This window comes from Podarcis bocagei, assembly GCF_964188305.1.
Source record: "Podarcis bocagei genome assembly, chromosome: 11".
Classification (NCBI taxonomy): domain Eukaryota; kingdom Metazoa; phylum Chordata; class Lepidosauria; order Squamata; family Lacertidae; genus Podarcis; species Podarcis bocagei.
This window is the reverse complement of record NC_138136.1, coordinates 19,247,160-19,256,557: the sequence shown is the minus strand read 5'-3', so window position 1 is coordinate 19,256,557 and position 9,398 is coordinate 19,247,160. Positions and strand designations below refer to the sequence as shown.

At 40.1% G+C, this 9,398-nt stretch overlaps 1 protein-coding gene across 1 annotated transcript in view; it reads right to left on the bottom strand.

The window, feature by feature from the left end:
• The window catches only part of DTWD2 (DTW domain containing 2), a 90,727-nt gene that overhangs the window by 28,524 nt on the left and 52,805 nt on the right, over window positions 1-9,398 (bottom strand). The gene's annotated exons all lie outside the window — the stretch shown is intronic.

The following is a 9,398-nucleotide window of genomic DNA, read 5'->3' as shown; positions in this document are numbered from 1 at the left end:
TTGCACTGCTTAATTTACAGCACACACATTACACACAACCACAAATATAATTTTGTATTCAGTTAACAAAAAAGTTTTTGGCTTAATATTTCATGTTAAGGGTTTTCTATGTTCCTTCAAGCTCCAAATTGCTGGGAAACTGTAACTACTCAGAGTCATGCCCTCAACAGATGCATTATTCAGGCAATATTGATATAGGTTCCCCATTTGTGGAATGCCCTCTTTAGTGAGGTGCATCGGTCTCCATCATTATTAACTTTTAGCAACAATTTAAAAACATCACCCAGACACTTGGTGGCTGAAGAATACTGTTCCTGGCAACCCTGAAATCAGGAGATGAAATGATATTTTTAACTGTAACTACTTTTAGTATGTTTTTTTAAACTATGACTGCTTCTAGATTTTTTAACTGTAATTGTAATCAGAATGTTCTAACTGCTTTAGAATGTTTTTGTATTTAAATTGTGTTTGCCACCCTGGGTTCCTTCAGGATGAAGGTGGGATATAAATTCAATCCATCCATCCATCAATCCATCAATCCATCAATCCATCCATCCATCCATCCATCCATCAATCAATCAATCAATCGTATGGTTTCCTATCTACCATCTTTAAGCCAGAAGACTACCAGATGTAGAAGGGTCAACCCAAATTCCAGATTTGCCTGCACTGAAGTAGACACATGTAGTCTGCGAAACTGAAGCTACCATTTCATGCTACAAGTAGCCAAATGGTAGCCAGCTAGAATCATCCATGAAAGAGTTAGAAAGGAACTGCTAGCCACTGCCCCTCCAAAAAAACTGGGGCAACTCATGCTCTGGTTATCTCCCGCTTGAACTACTGCAATGTGCTCTACGTGAAGGTGTCTTGGAAACTACAACTAATCCAGAGTGTGGTTGCCAAACTGGTGACTGGAGCGGCCACCAGGACCATATAACACCTATCCTGAAAGACCTACATTGGCTCCCAGTACATTTCTAAGAACAATTCAAAGTGTTGGTGCTGATTTTTAAAGCCCTAAACAGCTTTAGCTAGGTAAACCTGAAGGTGTATCTCCGTCCCTGTCTTTCAGCCTGGACACTGAGATCTATATAGCTCCAAGGACCTTCTGGTAGTTCCCTCACTGTAAGAAGTGAGGCTTCAGGGAACCAGGCAGAGGGCCTTCTCAACAGCAGTGCCCACCCTGTGGAACGCCCTCCCAACAGATGTCAAGGAGATGTGTAACTATCTGACTTTTAGAAGACACCTGAAGGCAACCCTGCATAAGGAAGTTTTTAATGTTTAATGTTTTATTTTGTTTTTGTACAGTATATGCTGTAAGCCGCCCAGAGTGGCCAGGGCAACCCAGTCAGATGGGTGGGGTATTATTATTATTATTATTATTATTATTATTATTATTATTAAAGCCTGAGTATATGCTCTGCTCCCAAGGCTAAGAGTTCTTACATTTCCCTGATAACCAGTTTCAGCACCACCTATGACATCTGCCTAAGGCCCCAAGGTAAAAAAAAAAAGCCTAAGGAACAACGTGTCTGCTTTCAAGATAATATTCTGTGCCTTCCCTGAAGAAACCTTGCACGAGAATCAGCCATACATGTAGCTTCTCCTGAAGCTCAGTTTTGAAAGAGCAATGGCTCAGGCTTATTGAACTAGGTTATTTTAGAAAGATGTTTTATCAACCACCAACAACCTCAAGTATAAAATATTTTTTCCAACTAATGACCAGCAGGATGACAACGTTTTTTAGTTCTTATCAGAAGCCCGCAGTCCAGTTCTGTGAAGAAAAAATTCATCAGTGACAGTATGAGAAGATTAAACCTCTTCCAATAGTGAAAACTGGCAGAAAATAAATAAAGCTGATAAATGATGGCACTTGCGAGTGAAGGTGCTGCAGATTTTACAAGTATTTATGGTTTTGTTCATAATGAAGAGGAAAGATTGAGAAAGCCCATATTCAGGAAAACATATCTGAGTTCTGAATTTATATAGAGGTATACATATAAGTTTGCAGTAACCATATGAATATGAACAAAAGGAAATAAACCAAGGGCTTTGCACTCAATGATTGAGAGAAAGGTTTGGGAGAAAGATCTTTTTTCTCGTAGCAGAGTTAGCACAATGACAATAGCTCCAAGCACATTAAAACTTGGTTAGATTTTACATCTTCTCTAATCCACCTTTAAACAAACATTCCCCATGAAAATACTTAGGCTTGAATGAATAACAGAATCTTAGCTTTGCAAAAAAGTGAAACTCACAGAGTTTCCAGAAGTTACAGCAAACATGCAATCTTGGGTTAGAAAAAAATGCAGACTTTAAATCTCTTTTAGAGAGATTCATTTCACTTGCAGGGAGCCATGGCTGCATGGCTCCTTCTTTGCTTGCTCTCCCAGAAACAGAGTGGGAGGCCAGTGGGAGGAGGGAGCAGAGGCTGCTGAGAGCAAGCTAAGCCCTGCCCACAATGGTAACTTGAGCTCAGGGCTCAGGTTAACCCTTTCTCTCTCTCTCTCTCTCTCTCTCTCTCTCTCTCTCACACACACACACACACACACACACACGAGAGTCAATAACTGTATACAGTTGTACTTTGGTTCTCAAACCTAATCCATTCTGGGAGTCTGTTCGACTCCTGAAACTGTTCGACTCCTGAAACCTAACCAAGGCACAGCTTCTGATTGGATGCAGGTGCTTCCTGCACTCAAGAAGAAGCCGCGTAGGATGTCCGGCTTCTGAAAAACGTTCGCAAACCGGAACACTTACTTCCAGGTATCGTTCAGGAGCCAATTTGTTCGGGAGCCAAGCCATTCGAGTACCAAGGTACCATTGTATTACAACAACTGAGGCTGCCTAAAAATTTCTTCCAAGAAGACTACATAGTTTTCCAGTTACATGCGTAAGGCATAACTATGGATCACAAAGTATAGACAGACGTGATGTAAAACTTAGTCAAGGGCTTCAGAAAGCATATGTAGCTCTGTCCATAACCTTTCACATATTGCTGTGCTGTGTACATAGGGCTTTTAGTCCTGACCACATCACATACTGCTGCACCTCAGTCATAGTAATATGGGTTGGGAGAAAGGTCACACAGGGTAAACTGCCACAGCAGAAGTGCCCAAGTTTGTGCAGAGTTAGGTCAGAGAGCTCCCCCAAACTTAGGCCTTGAAACTATAGACTATATAGCTTCCTTGCTCCCGAGATCGGGAACTTTCCTGAGGTTGGCCCTGTTGCACAGGAGGTTCTTTGTCTCACCTCAAGGAAGAGTGACATGGCTGCATGCGTAAACTGAATATTTTACTTAGGATCATCAGGCGTTACTGGTTACAAGAGAAGCAAGGAGGAAAGTGAATGAGAAATTGCAACTCACAACACAGGAAGGCTGCTGAGCCCACCCACCCATTCTACTTCCAGATACATTAACCCCTTAAGTGTGTCTTTGTCTTCTCTGAGTACAGTGGTGTTACCGTATTTTTCGCTCTATAACACGCACCAGACCATAACACGCACATAGTTTTTAGAGGAGGAAAATCCGTAGGCATGCCACCCGTAGGCATTCCCTCCATAACACGCACAGACATTTCCCCTTACTTTTTAGGAGGAAAAAAGTGAGTGTTATGGTGCAAAAAATACGGTAATTAAAAACTGCTGCTTACTCCAGCAGACCCTTGGGAACTAGCTCAGAACTGCAGGGCTCCTTGAGGCATTGACTCCTTGAGGAGTGCTGTGGCCTAGAATTTGGCTGAATGATAAATACACCATTTTCTTATCTACTTAGTTCAATGGAAAGCTCTCCTCAGATTAAAATTAATATTTCAATATGCAAATTGCACTTTACAAAATTTCAGCTCAGCTCTAAACAACCAACAATCACTGAAGACAGCAGTTTCTTGCACAGCCTGCCTCTCGCTGAATACAGGGAACTGGATTGATCACCCGTGCTGGAAAAAGATGCTGGTTCCAGGGAAATTTTATTACGATTTGCCTCGCATCAGCTGGGAACAGGATTCTGCTTGTTATTGGAATGAAGAGAAACAACAATGGAGAAAATTCTTACTGATGTGTCACCTTTCACGACTGTTTAGCTTTAAAGTACAACTAAAGAATTTAGGGTCTGAACTCTTGCGTTTTTTGTTTGTTTGGGGAAAAATGTGTTCTCTATAAATTGAATGGATGTGTACTTTCTGAAAAGGTCACTAAACATCTTCTATAATAATAATAATAATAATAATAATAATAATAATAATAATAATAAATTTTATTTATATCCCGCCCTCTCCAGCCGAAACCGGGCTCAGGGCGGCTAACAACAATAAAATAGTGCAACATTGTAAAAACATTTCATTATAAAAATTAATTAAAATCCAATTGATGGCAACCATTAAGCTTAATTTCTGTAAAGATTGCCAAAGGAGGGAGTTAGGCTGCACCCTGACCAAAGGCCTGGTGGAACAGCTCTGTCTTGCAGGCCCTGCGGCAAGATGTCAAGTCCCGCAGGGCCCTAGTCTCTTGTGACAGAGTGTTCCACCAGATCGGAGCCACAGCCGAAAAAGCCCTCGCTCTGGTTGAGGCCAGCCTAACCTCTCTGTGGCCTGGGACCTTCAGGATGTTTTTATTTGAAGACCGTAAGTATGGACTCGCTATTTAAAAGGGGGGGTGTGTGTGAATACGTCAAAGGGTTAGGCCATGGGTAGGCATACTAAGGCCTGGAGGTCGGATCTGGCCCCCTGCTGAAAAGGTTTGCTGACCCCTGGGTTAGGCTGTGAGCCATCTGTGATTGAACAATTACTCACAAACATAACCCCAGTGAAGTGAAAGAAGCCTGGCGTGGTTTTTATTTTCTTCAGTTGATGAAAAGAAGCCATTCTGGAAGTCACCTAACAGTAACTTTACAGTGCAATGCTGTATATTTGTGCGGCTTGGCTTCTTTTGGGATATGCCTGGCCAATTCACTGCGGGTCTTTTAGTAGGCACAACATTTGCTTGTTTTAGATGCACCTTTCTTGCTGTGCCCCCCCCAAAGTAGGCTTCAAACAGCTTAAAGATTAAAAGCGTGTGTTTTCTGTTTACTACTTGATTTGTTGCCACTGAGGAAAAAGCTTCTGCAACTTTGTTTATTCGTATAACGAAGTATGATAAGGTCAAGTGCTTTTTAGCCATCTGTTCCCCACTCTGCTATGGATATCGCCCTTCGTGAAAAGCCGCCTCTCTCGCAGCGCAGAGTGATTGCTTCGTGCAAAATACCAGTAGCCTAACTGTGCAGCCGCGCCTGCTGTGAACACAAACGTGTTCCCTTCGCTGAACTAATTTGTATCTGCTGGGCCAGCTTAATGCAACGCTTCCATATACCGTCCCCTTTGCCAAATGTGACAGCTGCTGCAAGGAGACCTGTGGTGCATGCGAGGCCCCTTCGTAGCCTCTCTCAGTTGTGTCTCCACCAAAACATCACAGGGTAGTACGCTTCTGTAAAGCACATGGATGTGAAGCATTACAAACGATGGCTTTCCACAACAATACTCAGTAAAAAGGGGACAACTTTAAGCTATGTTTTGCAAACATATTCTATCAACTTATTATGACAATCTAGTCCCTTCCATCCTCTGAGCAAGGCACACAGACTACCTATGCTAACAGAAAAATGCAAATTTTTCAGACAGATATAAAAATCAGTCACACAGAATAATAACATTATTCGGACATAGTTACAAGAGTTTAGAACTGGGTAGTCAAATGGTCCGGGATTTTCTAGACATTATCTTGTTTCTTCAAGCTCTGTCAACTTGGTTTTCTGAAGCTTCGTGCATGCAATACTCTATGCACCTGCATTGATCTATTTCTATTATTATTATTATTATTATTATTATTATTATTATTATTATTATTATTATTAAATTTGTCAGTCGCTTTATCTTGCCCAGGGCAACCCAAAGCAACTTACAACCAAAAAACAGGCCAAAAAACCCACAACTCCCACATAGATACATTAAAACCAAGTGGAAAGAGAAATACAGTGGTGCCCCGCAAGATGGAAAACTCGCTAGACGAAAGAGTTTTCCGTTTTTTGAGTCGTTCCGCAAGACGAATTTCCCTATGTGCTTGCTTCGCAAGACGAAACGTCTTGCGAGTTCTTGCGAGTTTGTTTCCTTTTTCTTAAAGCCCCTAAGCCGTTAATAGCCGCTAAGCCGCTAATAGCCGTGCTTCGCAAGACGAAAAAACCGCAAGACGAAGAGACTCGCGGAACGGATTAATTTCGTTTTGCGAGGCACCACTGTACACTAAAAACATCCCATTCAAAATGTATTTTGAAAACTATGAAGAATCTTATTCTCTTCTATATCTATATTCAAATGGCACTATTTAGAATCTGAGAACGGGGGGGGGGGGGAGGCTACACAAAAGCTGGAGGCACTTTTTAGATGGCAAATCCTACTGAATTTAGCAGAACTAACTTCTGCAAAAATGTAAGATAGGAAAGGAGCAGGCCATGTTCGATAGAATGTACTCCTCATCCTGAAAATAAAACAGAATCTCGCATACATAGGATACATTTAGAAACCTGTAATTTTATGTGATTATCTGCAAGAAATGCTGTTTGCAAAAATAGTATGCTAGAAATACTCTTATGCTGAAATACAAAACGCATATACATAATTTACATGTAAAAGGGAAGGGAAACTGTTTTGTTATAGTCCTAGAACATTCTTTATGCTTTTTGGAATATACAACACTTACACTTTAGGACAAGAAAATGAGAGGAATCTTGCATTTTATTTATTGGATATATATTCCCTTTGACTCCCTGAAAAGGCTTAAATCATAATTATAAGCTCTTCTGTGGAAAATCTGATCAACATCTGCAAGATAAACAGCAATAAATCTGAAACAAGCATGAGAACTATGCATGTAAGCAGCTTCCAACAATTTAATGAAAATTTTAACTCTCCACAATTGCCTCTCTCCTCCATTTCAGAAGTCATACTCTGATTATGACTTGGATAAGGTTCAAATTCACTAAGCACCTTTGGTAAAGGTAAAGGTAAAGGTAAAGGTAAAGGGACCCCTGACCATTAGGTCCAGTCACGGATGTCTCTGGGGTTGCGGTGCTCATCTCGCTTTATTGGCAGAGGGAGCTTCCAGCTTCCAGGTCATGTGGCCAGCATGACTAAGCCGCTTCTGGTGAACCAGAGCAGCACACAGAAATGTCGTTTACCTTCCCACAGAGCAGTACCTATTTATCTACTTGCACTTTAATGTGCTTTTGAACTGCTAGGTTGGCAGAAGCAGGGACCAAGCAACAGGAACTCACCCTGTTGCAGGGATTCAAACCGCCAACCTTCTGATCGGCAAGCCCTAAGCTCTGTAGTTTAACCCACAGCACCACCCGCATCCAAAGTACCTTTGGTAGCAAGCTATTATTTGTCAGCCCCATCACAATATAGATAATTACCTCTGCTACAGATATTTATGTCAACCATTTTGAATACACAAAAAACGAACCACAGCTCTGAGATTTTCAGTATCACTGATTCCTATTCAAAGTGTGTGCACAAATGCATATGAAAGTTTTATTTTTATTATTATTATTATTAGTAGTAGTAGTAGTAGTAGTAGTAGCCATTCTGGGTGCCTAACATAGTATCAAAAAATACCAAACAGTTGAAACATCTGCTGCATTGTTAACAAACAATTGAAGTTTCTAGATCTGGGAGGTTTGACATCTTTTTCATTTAAAATTATCTATCTATCTATCTGTCTATCATCTTCCAAGTATTACCTTGAAAGTGTTTTATGAGTTATCTGCTGCTAGGAATGGGAGAAAAATGTACTATGTGGTTTGTTTTAGAGTACTATCGTACACATTTCTATTCAGAAGCAAGTACCATTAAATTTAACGAGACTTACTCCTAGGTTAAGTGAATATAGGATTGCAATATGAGGCATTATGAAAGAGAAGAATGGAATTAAACACACAATTGTCATTTTAGAGATGGACTTGTGTTTAATGTAACATAAAGTTCTGGCCTCAACATTTGCTCAGATGTACTTTTTGGCAAAAGTGCAATCCGCAACTAGTGCAAGTTTTTGTGTGGCAACTGTTATATTAAAATTTAAATTATTTCTAGTAATAAAAACCTTGTTTTAATAACTTCAGAAGCAAATAAATGCTGGCAGAAAAAGAACTTATTTTGAAAGAAGAAGATCTTAGTAATTCTCTAGAGAAAGAAAGAAATACTGCATACTTTGTGCAGAAGCAAAGCATGGATTGCACTTTACTTCTGTGTTATACAGGTTACTCTCAAAGGGTTAGACAGCTTGATTATAAGAAAATAGTGTCATAATATAACCTTTGTATTAATGGCAGTAAAATATGGGAGATGCTTTTTAAACCTGTGTTTGGCTGATCTTTGGGGCCATAAAAGGAAGCCGCAGTTCATGCAACAATAACTTTTACCGATAGCAGCAGCCGGATATTACAGTCCTCAGATGTAAATTTTATGAAAAAGAACATTATTATGAACTTTGCAGACAGTTATTATGTCTCATTTTCAGCTGTTTGGCACAGTTCCGAAGAGGTTTCAGCTAATGAATGCAAAATGAGATTTAAAGTTATTAGAAAGCTCTTAGTTTGAGTTTAGCATTGACAGGTTAGCAAATTACACACACACACACACACACACACACACACACACACACACACACACACCTTTGACAGGTTACATCTTATGGTCAACTGGCGATAAATGTCAAAAAAATTGTAAGATTGTTTCCCCTTACACCAAGCCAAAAGCATTTGTTTACCATGCCATGACCCAACCATTCTAAGTAGTTTTGCTGTATTAAAAGGGTAGGGCTGAATTAGGTGTTGGGAGTGCAGCAAAGTAACTGAAATATTCATTTCTTTACATGCCAACCTCTGACTGACTCTCTCTGACCATATTCTCAGCATATCAATTTTCACTGTGTGAACTGACCACTTAATGAGTATTCAGGTTCTGTAACAACAGCAAACAGGCATAAACTTTGTATCTATTGCTTCTTAACAATTTTTAGCCTATTCATGCCTGAGGGGATTGTGGCCCAATATCTTGGTAACACAGTACATATAAACTTTGCCCTAGTTGTATGGGATCTTCATTTCCTCAAGCCGTTCCTTTATAAATGAGTGAATTTTTTTTTCTCATAGAAAACTCATGTTGCTAGTTGCTACGGTAAGATTTGAGAGCTCCCTGTATCTGTTCTGTTGTTTAAAAGTATCTCTCAAAAAAGCATGTCTTGAATAGAAAGGAAATTATTATTAAATAGCATTAGCAATAGTAGTTCCCTTCTACAGCCTGCACCTACTAATAGTAGACTCTCCTGAACCTTGTCGTCTAGTTCCTTCAAACCCAAAAGGGAGATGT